We start from the raw sequence: 15,751 nt of genomic DNA on the forward strand, positions 1-15,751 counted from the left end.
ATTTTTAAATTCGTAGATAATTAAAACTTAAACATTTTTAAAGCAGAATTTTTAATTACTTATATTTGCCAAAATGTTTAACTTTTAATTATCTACAAATATAGATATGATTATGTACATGGGAATACCCCTTTAATTTTAAAAATGAACTAAAAGTTAAACACAACCCAGCTTGATACAATAAATAAAATTCATTGAAAAGCTTCCCAAAATATTTTAAAAAATTAGATATATTTGGTAACGTTATTTTTTTTAAAAAAAATTGTAAATAAAGGTTTATTTTAATAAAACTTTAATACATTTGGAAAGTATAACTTACAATAGACAATAGGCTTGTATCACCAAACATAAAATAATAATAAAGTTCTGTTTATTGAGATGTAAATAAAATAAAAAAATGATCTGGTCATTATGGCCCAATTGGGCACGGTCATTGGGTGGTAAATCCTAGAAAAATTTAGGAAGGTCGGACAAATTTCAACTTGTCTGGACATGTCTATGTGTAAAGATAAGAAGTTACTTTGTACTTTATAACCTTACAGGTGGCCCACATATCTTTTCCCAATGAAAGGTCCGGTTCGGGGTAGGTCTATAAGATCAAATACCTTTATGAATGTGTTCTCGGGACTTTTATGTGCAACTGTTGTCAGCTGAGAATTAGAGTTCATTATATGGTGTTGACATCATCGGATCACTCACCTCGCAGTACCAGGAAGCATGGCTGTACCAGATGATGGCTTCCTAAGTGGACAGCTTGATTTATAGTATTTTTCCTTTAACAGTAATTTAGTTTCAACAACTTCAATACTTCAAAGACCTTCCCAGCCCGGAGCCCTTGATGGCAGTATTAAGGAATTGAAATGTTTCTTTTGAAACCCTTATTTCACAGCCTTGCTTCCTGAATTGTCTAACCTTTAGATCTCAGCTGTGGAGAGTCGTAATTTAGGTAATCGACGCACCAATCATTTCAGTTAGATAGTTCTTATGTTGTAGTTATACATTATTGGATTTCACCTTTTATAGTACTGAAACAGGAATAAGATAGTTGATAAGATTAAGATCAAGTCCAAGCTATATGCCTACCTAGCTGACACAGAGAACAGCAAAATAATACCATAAGATGGATACCAGTTGTCCCATTGGAGAAAAAAAATCCTTCCCAACTCCAAATATGATAATTGGACTAGATGCTTGGATCAACATCCTATCCCAAAAAATCTAGCTATGATATTTTTATTTGAAGAAACTTATCCGGGCCCCTCTAGAACTTAGTAGCCATCACCACATCCTGTTGGTGAGTTACATAGTCACTCCTCTTACTATAAACAAATCAAATCAAATCAAACAAGCTTTATTGGCACTTCCGAATAGATGTTTGGCATTGCCAAAGCTAGTAAAGTGTGTGTGTGGGGGGGGGGGGGAGTTGCGGTCAGGGGTATGAGTGGTGGGTGTGGGGGGTGGGGTGGTTGATTTAGGGTATAACAGTCCGTGGAGTCTCATCTTCCTCTTAGTTGGTGACCGCTATATGGAGAGGTGGGGTTGGGTGGGGTTGGTGGTTTGGGGTATAACAGTCCGTGGAGTCTCATTTTCCTCTTAGTTGGTGACCGCTATATGGGGAGGTGGGGTTGGGTGGGGTTGGTGGTTTGGGGTATAACAGTCCGTGGAGTCTCATCTTCCTCTTAGTTGGTGACCGCTATATGGAGAGGTGGGGTTGGGTGGGGTTGGTGGTTTGGGGTATAACAGTCCGTGGAGTCTCATTTTCCTCTTAGTTGGTGACCGCTATATGGGGAGGTGGGGTTGGGTGGGGTTGGTGGTTTGGGGTATAACAGTCCGTGGAGTCTCATCTTCCTCTTAGTTGGTGACCGCTATATGGGGAGGTGGGGTTGGGTGGGTGGTTTGGGGTATAACAGTCCGTGGAGTCTCATCTTTCTCTTGTTTGGTAAACAAACCCCACCAATGACTATGGTAAAGCCTTTTTATGTAGGGAATGACCCCCTTGTCACAGTTACAGGCCTTGGTATAAAGAGATCATTGGAAAATCTTTGTACTGCCCAATACATTGTATTAGGTAGGGCCTAAGCCGTCTTTTTTCCAAACTAAACAGCCCTAAATTTGATAATCTGTACCTTTCTCTGTACTCTAATCCAATCACCCCCTTATTTACCTTGGTCACCCTCCTCTGCATAGTTTAGCTATATCTTTCTTATATACAGGCGCCCAACACTTTGCACAATATTCCATTCACAAGCTTTTCAAAGAAGGGTTTCCAAATGCATTGCTGCCCACGGTTTGAGATGATAAGATGCCCCCCTTATCTTACTATAGAGATCATCCTATTCTAGTTAACATCTAATATTGTTACTGTTTGGATGAGTGCTAGGATTAAAGGAGGTAGATCAGGGCAAAAACATTTAAGTATATTCCAATATGTAGGGAACAGAGCTCCTTATCATAGGCATAAATAACTGATCTGTTTGGGGCTGCCACGAAGCTCCTGCACGGGTCATGTGTATGGTTCTGTTTCTGATGTCTTTATTATACATAGCACAGGGCCAAAAAACATCACTCCATGTCTTGTATAGTGGCCAGGCATCGTCACCGCAACTCAGCTCTCATAAACTTCATTAGGATATGAGCTGCAGTACCGGTTCTGACCACTATGCAGAGTATGGAGCTATCGCTTTGCTGTATATTGACTGATAAACTCAACCAAAGCATATGGTGCTATATATCTCATTACTGAGGACGCCAAATATAATATAGTTTATTTCTCAATAGACGATTTTATCGATATAAGAAACAATGAACATGCAGTGACCAGTTTTCAACTAGAGACATACAGAATTTTTGGTAAGGTGTACCTGCATCTCAGAGTCACAAAGAGATCTTAGGGGAATATATTAGTTAGTTACAGATGTGTCCTTTCTTTCTTACTTTTCTTCTTGACTTTTCTTCTTGAGATGACCATCTTTGAAAAAAAAACATGATTTTGATACTCTATCAGGAGATATATATACTATGTTTGTCTATATTTGACCACCTAGTGGTTGTGATGTGCTTTGCATCCTGTCCAGAGTTTTGTTGATATGTCACAGTAATATATAAAATAAATTACGCCTAGCAAAGTACTAGGGAAAGTTTTACTGTCAGCATTATTGCTGGATCAGGACTATCCAACGAATTCTTAGTTTTGGGTGGCATCATCTCTTTATATTCATTTGTAGTAATGACCTGAAAATAAAATTAATCTTACAAAAGTGAAGTTTTATGTATAAACCAGCTGTTTTCTAGCTACACGTTTAACCACACATCGAATATTTTATTGAGATACTTTATTTTTCCTTGGCAGCCATTAATGGCTATCTGAACCTATGGAAATCTCAAAAATAAACCTGTGTTACTGCCCGTGCAACGTATTCATAAAACAAATTGAATTTACTTGGCGGATGGCGGAGAACCAAGAGAGATGATGAGATTTCCATTGTAAGGCAATGGAGACTTCAATCTTCTGGTAGACCAAATGAAAAGTGGTCAAGGTCTATTCTATGGATAAGAGGGGATGGAAATAAAGGAGTATATGGAGAAGCTACCAGAGATGTCTCAGAAGGTGCTATAGACATAAGATTTTTGGCTGGAGATAGATACAGTATACCATTTGGCTATTTCCGGTGCACCCATTGAATTGAATGGGAGTGTGGATGTGTCCGATACAGCGAGGGGCACACCTACATTCAGCCCGACTGGAAACACACCTTGTTTCAGAATCACTGGGGAGTCCCAGCAGTCAGACCCCCATCAATCAGCTACTTATATTTAATTCTATGGATTGAAGATAAATATTCTTTATGTCATATCCCCTTCAATTATGGGACATACATATTCTGCTGCAAACTCGAAAACAAATAAGAGTTTCTAAGAATTTTCAAGCATTCATTAGTAGTTTTCTTTGAATTTTTGACTTTTTCGGGAAAAATACCTTGGCACAAAATTTTTTAAATAGTGGTTTCCCTGAAAATTGGTGCTTAAAGTAGAAACATGTAGAATAGAAACATGTTGACTGATGCACAGTGACACCATCTTCAGCAAGATGATGCTGCAGCTCTTTGGAGGTGGACTGTGGATGGTCCTTGACTGCTCTCACCATTCTTCTTCTCTGCATTTCTGATATTTTTCTTGGCCTGCCACTTCTGGGCTTAACAAGAACTGTCCCTGTGGTCTTCCATTTCCTTACTATGTTCCTCACAGTGGAAACTGACAGGTTAAATCTCTGAGACAACTTTTTGTATCCTTCCGCTGAACAACTATGTTGAACAATCTTTGTTTTCAGATCATTTGAGAGTTGTTTTGAGTAGCCCATGATGCCACTCTTCAGAGGAGATTCAAATAGGAGAACAACTTGCAATTGACCATCTTAAATACCTTTTCTCATGATAGGATACACCTGGCTATGAAATTCAAAGCTCACCGAGGTTACAAAACCAATTTTGTGCTTCAGTAAGTCAGTAAAAAGTAGTTAGGAGGATTCAAATCAATAAAATGATAAGGGTACCAAAATTTTTGCACCGGTCAAATTTTGGTTTGATGCATATTGCATATTTTCTGTTAGTACAATAAACCTCATTTCAATCCTGAAATATTACTGTGTCCATCAGTTATTAGATATATCAAACTGAAATGGCTGCTGCAAACACCTAAATATTTAGAACTAAAAATGATTAAGATTAATAGGGGTGCCCAAACTTTTTCATAGAGCTGTAGTTCCTTTATTTGACCTTATATACATTTATATATCTTTTTGTTATTACACATTTTTGTTAAGCACTGTACTTTTTGTGTATGTTAAATCTAAAATTTCCTAAAGTTGTCCTGGACTTTAAAACACCCCAAGTCCAAAGAGAATAACTACCACTTAGACTTCTTACTTTTTTGTTTGCTATTGTTTGGAGTGGTTTATGTATATTGGTGTCTTACCTGCCATAAAGTGGCAGGTGGTGGCAGCGATTTGAGTTGCAATGTTATTTTAGAAGGTCGCTTCACTTCTCTATAGCCAAGTGTGATAGGTGAGTTGGAAGGGCATGTGGAAGCAGAGTTCCCCTTTTAGGGTCACATCCAGGTGTGGTGAGTAAGTTAAGGATACCCAGCATAATTGGTATACAGCTAGTTGGATATAGCTTGTATAAGACCGATATATATAACCCATATTATATACGGTAATAACATTCTGTTGGCAGACTTCTTCCCATGAGTTTGGATTGTGTGATGTAATTGGTATCATGCTAGTGTTATATAACACAGAATGAATACATACACTTTATATAGATGACATATAGCTCCTGATATATAATCTTACACATTCGGTGGTAGCTATACGGTATGAACCTGCCACTGTCTTTCCAGGCCAATGTCAGAATGAATGTTTTGACCTCTCCTTTGCTCGATCCTTTAGATTCTCAAGTGTTACATATTACCTAAATCAGCAATATAAATGCCATAAGATCTTCTTGGTTATTACTCTGAGGCTTTGCTGGACATTAGTAATGTCAGGTTCTATCGCAGATTTCCATTAAGGCAATAAACCAAATCCAACTGTGCTTTTATCCAGGTCGTAATTTAGATCATATTTAGACCTGAAGACAATTGACATTATGAAGTGTTTCCTTACATAAAGCAGATTACGACGGGAGAAGTCATTGGTTTAACTAAGGAGAGACAAGGGACTATCTACAAGCCGCACAATGCTAAATGTTCCTTAATGATAGTTGAGGTCAATGTCTATCATATAAATCCATTATAGCTTCCGCATGGAGCAGGGGTGTAAGGTAAGCGGCGGCCACCAGACACTCGATAGTTCAGTAGCGGATAAGAGAAGTAGAACAAGCTGTCATTCTGATGTGCGACAATTAATGCAGGGTTTTTGCTGCCACGGTTGCGAAACACCTTCAGTAACTGGGAGCCAACACTTGTTCCACTGGCAGCCATTCCTTCTTTGCATCTAAAGGACCAATCTTTGTATGAAGACCAGTGGCGTAACTACTGCAGAGGCAGCGGAGGCGGCTGCCACAGGGCCCGGCCATTAGGGGGCCCGGTGACAGCCGCTACTGCTGCGTGTTTTTTTTTTTTTAATAGGCCTTACGGGCCCTATTTACTTGCCTTTCCTTTTTATAAGTAACACCGCGGGCCCCACAAATACTATCATTATACTCGGGGGTCTTTGCAGGCCCCCGAGAATAATGATCGGCGGATCGGGAGAGTTAAGAAACATAAAAAACACTGTTACTTACCTCTCCACGATCCTGCCAGGCCTCCTTCCTACTTGTCTGACGTCTCTGAGGTCACATGAACCCGGCCTGCTTCCCGGATCATGTGACGTCCGACGTTATCTGATTATTATACTCTGGAGTCTGAAAAGACCCCAGAGTATAATAATTGTTTATGGGTGTCCACTATGGGCTATAATACTGTGTGCAGGAGCCACTATGGGGCATAATACTGTGTGCAGGGGCCACTAATGGACATAATACTGTGTGCAGGAGCCACTATGGGAGATAATACTGTGTGCAGGGGCCACTATGGGGGATAATACTGTGTGCAGGGGCCACTAATGGACATAATACTGTGTGCAGGAGCCACTATGGGGGATAATACTGTGTGCAGGGGCCACTATGGGGGATAATACTGTGTGCAGGGGCCACTAATGGACATAATACTGTGTGCAGGGGCCACTAATGGGCATAATACTGTGTGCAGGGCTTACTAAGGGACATAATACTGTGTGCAGGGCTTACTAAGGGACATAATAGAGTGCGGAGGAGGGGGTCGGTCGAGGTCTTCGGTGTCGGTTGGGGCGGGGGGCCCCATGTCAAAAGTTTGCCACAGGGCCCCGCCATTCCTAGTTACGCCACTGATGAAGACTATGTATATATGGAGTGGAACTGTCATAGTGAGTCAAACCCTTTCAGACTAACATCCCAGGTAGCGAATAGCTGCAAAAAAACACTGCAGAAAAGACTGTGTCTTGTCTTGGTTGGGTGACAATGGATATGATCATGAATGGAGGAACTTTCTTTAGTCCAAGGATTTTTTAAATTGATATTAACCCTTCTAGCAAGTAATTTTTGGCTTTAATGACCACACAAATCTTCTGTTTCTTCATTGCTACATTCTAAAATGTATACCTTTGTTTTTCCAGGTTTACGAGGTCTTGGTACAGAGTAAAAATGGGCAAGCCACTTCGGCACCAACCAGTTCATCTTGAATATCCCAAATTGTTCTGTTTCAACGAAAGTGAACAATAAGAGGTTCATCGTGGATGAATTAAAATGGTCACTGTGACATTCATTATACTCCAAATCATGTATACTCACCTTCTCTTACCTCTTATGGCCTCCTTGTTGCATCTGGTACCCCCTGATGATCTCCATCATGGCCCAATGCACATGACTAGGAGAGCGATGGACACCATGAGGAGGCCCAAAAGAGATAAGGAAAGGTGAGCATGAATATTTTTTTTTTAATTTTTGTTCTGAGTATAATTTGGATTCACCCAAGATGAACCTCCATTTAGTAGATTTTATAAAAAACTGAACTTTTTTTTTTTCTCCATTCTGAAACCAATCTTGGACCCAAGTCCAAACCTGACACCATGCGAATCCTGAGAGATTTGCCCATATCTAATTCCAACCCATTGGTTTGGTAACAATACAGTTCTTTTGGGAAGTGGGACTCTGTGGAGGATCTGTCCACCCAGTAGTGAAGAAGATGGAACCAACTAGACCTGGGCCCCTTCTCTCCAAATCTACCATGGCAGCCCTCTAGGCTCTCTATGGTGTGTATACCATTATTGTTAGCATACTGGTACTAGAAGATGGAGGTTAGACAGTATTTTTAACTCATGTGTGTTATTTTGTCTAGAAACAAAAATTTGGATCCCTACAACACGTAATGTAAGTGATCACGTATTATAGCCCTTAAGGTGTACGATACAGATATGACTAAAACATAACACAAAGCGTATTATTAATAATAACAGGAAAGTGTGAATTATTGTGAAAATCCAGTAAAATGAGCAGCATAATAAAATAGCAGTACAGACTTTGCAGTTTGTTCTTCCCGTGACAGCTGTGAGTGTCCCCTCCTAGATAATCTATGTGAATCAGCCATAAACATCTGTTGGTGTCTGTAAAGTACATCCATACTAGCCCTGGATAAGCGCACATCTCCAGCCTTTGAAATGGCTGGCTAATGACACGCTTGTTCTAGAGTGTTTACATACACCACTGTCTGAAGTTCGGATATTCCTGTTGCGCGATGTCTTAGTCATTCGCACACGCCGCTGCCATCTCGGCTGAACAGTGGATAATTTTCTTTTAAATGTGACACTATTCATGAGCGTCGGTAATGTCTACACACAGACAATGCTTTCAAAATGAAGTATTCACCATAATTGCAATTGTAGGATATATGTGAATGCAGCATTGTACAAGTCGGGTCTAGTTGTCTGAGGTTTTTGGCAACATTTTATAAGTGCTATACAGCTGCATGTTCTGTCTGTGCTTTACATCATTCTCACTTAACGCTCTCTGTATTATGAGTAAGCAACTTCTATATTGTAATACCTGGGTTGTTTGTTGCTTGCAGGCTTATTTCTTTGCATTATTATCATCATCATCATTATAATTATTATTATTATTATTATTAGAATAGCCCAGCTTTCTGACAGTAGCTTGCAGGCGGCAATGTCACAACTTTTGAAATAGGGCCTTAACCCTCAACCCAATACATTGTTATTATTATTATTATTAATTATTATTATTATTATTATCATTATCCTTGTTGTTGTTATTATTATCATTATTGTTATCATTAGAATAGCTCAGCTTTCTGACAGTGGCATGCACGTGGCCATGTCACAACTTGGGAAATAGGGCCTTAACCCTTAACCCCAAACTGTATTATTATTATTATTATTATTATTTCTAACCTTTCTGATAGTAGCTTGCAGGCAGGCCATGTCCCGTTGCAGCACATGGAGTCTCAACCTAATACTTTTTTATGATGATGATGACTATTATTATTATTATTATCATTATTGTTATTATAGTTGCTATTATTATTATTATAAGAATATCTAACCTTTCTGACAGTGACTTACAAATAGGCCATATATTCTGTCCTGGGACATAAGGCCTTAACCCAATATGTTTTATTATTATTATTAGTAGTAGTAGTAGTAGTAATATTATTATTATCTTTGCAATTATATTATTACAATATCTCGACTTTCTGACAGTGGCTTGCAGGCAAGGCATGTCCCGACCAAGAACATAGGGACTCAATTCAATACTTTTCTATTATTATTACTACTACTATTATTATTATTATTATTATTATTATTATTACTAGTCATGCAGCCGGCTCAGGACCCCTATTCCAATAATTAATGGTGGTCTTATCAGTGGAAGCCACCAGCCACCAACATTTATTACATACCCTGTAAAGATAATAATTGGTACAGCAATATCCTGAAATCCCTGAGCATTGACCAAGACATGGCCACAACCCTAGTAGAAAGGACAATTCACCAGCAACATGGAGGGGGATTCTTTACTGTAAGAGTAGTGGAACTCACTGCTACAGGATGTGATGATGGTGAATTCATTGTGCAAGTTTAGAAAAGGCCTGGACGCCTTTCTTGAAAGAAAGTTACAGGTTTTAGAGTGTTGTTGAGGACAAGTTGATCCAGGGTTTATACTGATTGACATTTTGGAATCAGGGTTTGTTTTTAGCTTTTCTCCCCGCTGTCTGCTTCTTCACAGCGCAGGCTGAGAGTTATCTCTGGACACTGGCAGGCTGGGGCTGCGGCAGCCCCGTCTGTCAGTGTCCGTAGATGACTCTCAGCCTGCGCTGTGAACAAGCACTTGCAGGCCGCTCTTAGGGATGGAGGGGGCTGGGATGCTGCTTCTTCACAGCGCAGGCTGAGAGTCATCTACGGACACTGGCAGGCGGGGCTGCCGCAGCCCCAGCCTGCCAGTGTCCAGAGATAACTCTCAGCCTGCGCTGTGAAGAAGCAGACAGCGGGGATGCCTGGGCGGCCACCTCTCACGATCTGCCCGGCCACGCCCACATACCCCGCCCACAGACACGCCCCACTCCGCCTACAGGCCCAGCCCGCTCCGCCCACAAGAAGTGGGTAGTCGATCTTAGGGCTTGGCCATTTAAACAAGTAGCTCACATGCTGAGAAAGTGTGAGCACCCCTGCTGTAGGGTTATATATTGGACATTGAAGAACACTGCAGTGCCCTGCGGAGGAAGAAGTGGAGGCCGGACTGTACAGGAGTGGGGATCGGTAAGTAAAATATTGCCTGTTAACTGTTGGAATAAACCAATAGCTAGCCACCAATCAAAAATTCTAGCCAAAACTAAGTTTTTGTTTTTATTTACCATGCAGCTTCCCTCCTGTTGGGATCTACTTATAATATTGTACAACAGGATGTCTCCGAACTTCCAGAGCCCAAAACTATGTCAAGACCAGCTGCAAAATTGTAAGACAACTGGAAGGAGCAGAACCCTGCCAGCTGTGCTATGTCTGCAGTAGGAATAAAGATTGTAGATCCCCACCCCTTAGATAAAGTCCTGTCCCCTCGAGCCAGTCACCATCCCAAGATGGAAATGATCAGCAGATTAACTATTCTGGTCTCTACTAGAGATGAGCGAACAGTACAATGTTCGAGGTTCGATATTCGTTTCGAGTAGCCCCTCAATATTCGACTACTCGAATCGAATATGGAACCCTATTATAGTCTATGGGGGGAAAATGCTCGTTTCAGGGGTAGGCAACATTTGATCAAATTATACTTACCAAATCCATGAGAGAGGGTTGGGCTGGATCCGCCGAGCAGTCTTCTCCTTGCAGCGTCCCCGCGGCGTCTTCCGGCTCTTCATTCACTCTGCCAGGCATCTGCCGACATGCGCAGTCGGCTCTGCCCAGGCCCGATGACTTGCAGAGTGAATTCAGAGCCGGAAGACGCCGCGGGGAAGCTGCACGGAGAAGACTTCTAAAGGTAGGAGAAGAACCAGCGTTGATTGGCCGACTGTATAGCATTCGGCCAATCAATGCTGGTTCTGCATCGAACTTTTACATTCGAACAGCAAGTGGTACTCGATCGAGTACGAGTATTTTGAATACCGTAGTATTCGATCGAATACCTACTTGATCGAGTACTACTCGCTCATCTCTAGTCTCTACAGAATTTCTCATAGAATGTTTCAGAAAACCGGATCAGAACAAACAAAATTTGTCATGAATTTTGTAAAAGTTTTGGGCTCTGCTTGAAATTGTAAATTTTGAGGTTTGCATGCACAAACCAGTATTATACTCTGGGGTCTTTTTAGATAATAAGTGGGGGCCTAAGACAGGTATGAAACATAATAAGCGCTTATACCTTGCCTTACCTCACCTGGGCTCCCTTGTGGCATCTGTTGGTCCTTTGGCGAGGTTTGCCCAACTCTATTAAGGACCTGCAATACATATCTATAGTACCTATGGAGTACTTAATGCAATCCCCAAGAAAACTCACAACTTGTTTCATCCATGCTCTACATTGATATAGGATAATAGGCATACATCTGCAAATGTACAGGATATATGCATACGGTTGTCATTAATTGTAAGGGTATTTTTTATGCCTATTGTTCATTTTTGGAGGTCAAAATGTCAATTTATTAATATCATGTCTATATTTAGAAAGTAAGACGAGATCTCTGCTTTCTGAGCATAATGACTTTACAATACTCCGCTACTTGAAATCCCTCCAGGCCATTTAATAGTATTATAAGTTCAGCTCCCGTGTTTCTGACTTATTGCTATTAGTATTGTTCTGTACATTTTTTCACTCGTAGAAATGAAAGACAAAATATATGAAACAACTTTTTGCAATACAATGGTGAAGCTGACTGTATTTTATCTGAATTTAACCAGTTGCTACCCATGCCGAAAAGGTACATCATAGACAGCTGTCACCTCCAGTAAATGTGCAAAGATCAGCAATGACTAGGCTGTAAGGCCAGCATCACATGGGCGTATTCAGTCCATAAAATATGGACCAGTTGGTGGCTCTATTTTTTGGGAGTATGCAGTTGATATCTTATTGTTAGGATAAGTCATCAATTGAAGAATCTTCCCAGTCCCGAGAGTCGCTCCAATTTTCTATCACAAACAAACCACCATCCTGACAACCGTAAAGTTCAGGACTCCTCTGTATATGTGCTGCATAGTCGTAGGGTGAGAGAGAAAGCTATAGAGCCAATTCTCCTCTTCCCACTGTGGGGAATGTATAGCAGCTAGTCTCCACCATCCAGCTCAAATACAACTACAATCTGCCAGCTACAGCACACAGAGGGGAAAACCGCTAAAACTGCAGAATATAAGTCAGATCATGTGAACAGACATGTAAGTGCAAAAATATAAAAAAAAGTTGTCTGATCTGGAAAGCAGAGATGAAACCCAAAAGACTTGAAATAGATCCAAAACCTTATTAGATCTCCAGGAGCTGTGGATCTAGTCCTGGGAAACTTGACACAGCTTTATTAATAGCACATTCTTCTCTAGAACCATTGCTTATACACTGTCTACCAATAGGTATTTGGACACCGGTGGTAGAATAGAAAAACAACATTTATTCCTATACAATAGTTGGTAGAACCTAGCAGATGCTTCATTATGGATGGTATTGAACAACACAATACTCCCGGATGTCTGGTGAAACTCCTGGTGTATGTGAGCCATCGGTTGGGTGCGGTTTCACTGGCCAGCACTAATCATTCTCTATCTCCCAGTTTCGGGGGTCTGCTGACTCGGGCACATTCCCACAATCACCGTTCACCTTCCACTTTGTAATCACATAGGCCACTGTCGATTTTGGGTAATTCAGTTCGCTTAATAATATCCTTAATTCCATGGTGCTGTACATTATTATATTAATTCCATGGTGCTTTACATTTGAGGGTTTACATACAGTACAAAAAATATACAGATAAATATAATACTAACAGTGACTGACTGGCACAGTGGGGTAGAGGGCCCTGCCCGCGAGGGCTTACAATCTATGAGGGAAGAGGAGTAGAGACAGAAGGAGAGGGGGAGACTGTACAGATGGGGGTGCGGTGATAGTGTTATTGGAGGTTGTAGGCCTTCCTGAATAGGGGAGTCTTCAGGGTCTTCTTGAAGCTTGTGATTGTGGGGATCAGTCTTATGTGTCGTGGTAAGGAGTTCCAGAGTATGGGGGATGCACAGGAGAAATCTTGGAGACGGTTGTGTGAGGAGCGGATGAGAGCAGAGCGGAGTAGGAGGTCATTGGAGGATCTGAGGTTACGTGTGGGCAGGTAGCGCAAGATTAGGTCAGAGATATATGGAGGGGACAGGTTGTGGATGGCTTTGCATGTTAGCGTTAGTAGCTTGAACTCAATTCACTGGGCTATAGGTAGCCAGTGGAGGGACTGGCAGAGGGGAGCAGCCAATGAAGAATGGGGGGGGGGGGTGAGGTGACTTAAGCGAGCAGCACAATTTAAGGTGGACTGCAGGGGGGCGAGGTTGTTTGCTGGGAGTCCATGATGGAGGGCTATGACAGTAGTTCCGCCTCTGGCACAACACCTATCCATAGAGGTATTCTTTTAGTGCAGTGTAGTCTCATCCCAAAGTGGGCTCTGCCATAAAATTGGAGAACTACTGATCTAGAGGAACAGTACACCACCCTGTCATGTTCATATGACATCTTTGTTCTAAGTGCAACCCTTACCCTATTCATACAGGTGTTATGGTAGTAGTAGGAGGCCAAAACAAAAGCCTTGTCTAAGACTAATGCCCCATGTTACAAAAACACACTGCGTTTTATATTACCTGCAAAGTGGATAAGATTCTGGCCAAACCGATCCACACATTGCAGAAAAAATCTGCAGCGGAAAAGCTGCGTTTTAAAAATGTTTTTGAAAATCTCAGCATGTCAGTGATACCTATGGAAACGCTGACGATTCCATATGGGTATAATAGGGGCATTTTCATATGATTTTTAGGCACAACCATTACCCCATCCAAACATTCCATCTTCATTTGCACTTCAGAGTTCACAGATAATTAAAATAAATGAATGTTTTAATAGAAAGCCCCCTACCCACTCCATCTGTTCCATGGCGTTACTGTATACATAAAACTCATTTAACACAACTGACAAAAGTAACCATTTTCCACTTCCATAAAAAAAAAAACATGCACAAAAAAAAAAACAGTCATCATTAGCCGTACCCCCCTTCCCCCCCATAAAAGAAAACCACCACCCAGGAACAGCTGTGATCTGACCCGGATTAGCGAGATCCTGGAAATAAAGCAGAAAAAAAAAAAAAAATCAAGAAACATTGAATGTCAAAAGTTGAATTCCTTTATTTGCACACATGAAGCGGCTCCGTTTCCACAACGCCGTTGCATGCTCGATTAGTCAGTTGAGAAGTTCCTTTACTAGTTTTACACTTTAATTAATAGACTTGTGAATAACCACAAGAGTTTTGTGGGAAAGAAAATCTGCACAGAGGCCCTTCCCTTTGAAGAGCCCCGAGCGCTCGCTGTCTTGGATAATTTAAGACATACTTAGTAAAAACAACAAAAGCATCCAATCTAACGTATGGCCCCGCTATCTGTTTTATGTTAAAGCAAATCCCTACTGAGCTGAAAGTGACGAACATAAAAGTTAAAGCGAAGAATCTGATTTATTGCCACCTGTTACTAGAACTTGGACTGGTTTAGTTCTTGTTTATAGATAAGACCTATCTTCTGGGGGCGCTCATTAGAGACTCGCCCCCGGGGCCATCTTGATATGTAAACTACAGCTGTCTAATTGGTCTACACTGTCTTTGTTTTTATAATGGGAAATAGCTACACAACACTTTTAATTAGATTGTTAAATAGAATAGTAAAGAGCAAAGAAATTCTTCTCGGAAGAAGCCTAAGAAAGAGGCAATTATTTCCCGATCCCTCTTAAGTTGCATGTGAACTTACTGCAAGTGAAGGGAAGACGTTCGAAGCACATCGTCACCATTTGTTCTACATCTCTCAATAGTGATATCATTGTTGAGCCAACATTATGTTTACAGTGTATTTCCTACGTGATTTATGTCATGTAACAGGAATGCTTGCCATAGGCAAAACATAGTGTCCAGTCCTTGTAAACACAGCGGCGTAGAATGTCTCACGTCCTCTATACATTGTTCTTTATTCTGCACGCATTAGACATGGTCGTGTAGTTACGTTGTGAAAATGAGCACTAGTGTTAGGATACAGATACAGCGCCGAGCACATAGTGAGTACCAGTACCAGACACACTGATAAAAATGGACAAATACTGAGGGTCAGGGATGCACAGCATACCACTAGTCACAGCAGAACTGGAATCACTTACCAGCAGGATTTCAGAGTTGAGATGAAGGTTTGAAGAACCAGAAGGCAGCGGTTGGCGGTAGCCAGTAGATGGCCGTATTACACCAAAGAGTTGTCAACCAATCTGGGTCATCAACGTGAGGTCAGGGCAGTACAGAAGGTAAATCCAGAAGAGAGGTCAAGCAGGCTGGGTCAGAAACAGGAGAAGCAGAGCGGTAAAAAAACAGGTTCAAGGAGCAGTGGTCTAAAGGCAAGCCGGGGTCATCAATGTAAGGTCAGGATAGTACAGAGGGGTAATATAGGAGATAGGTCAATCAGGTCAGGGTCATT

Source organism: Leptodactylus fuscus, chromosome 2, assembly GCF_031893055.1.
Source record: "Leptodactylus fuscus isolate aLepFus1 chromosome 2, aLepFus1.hap2, whole genome shotgun sequence".
NCBI lineage: Eukaryota > Metazoa > Chordata > Amphibia > Anura > Leptodactylidae > Leptodactylus > Leptodactylus fuscus.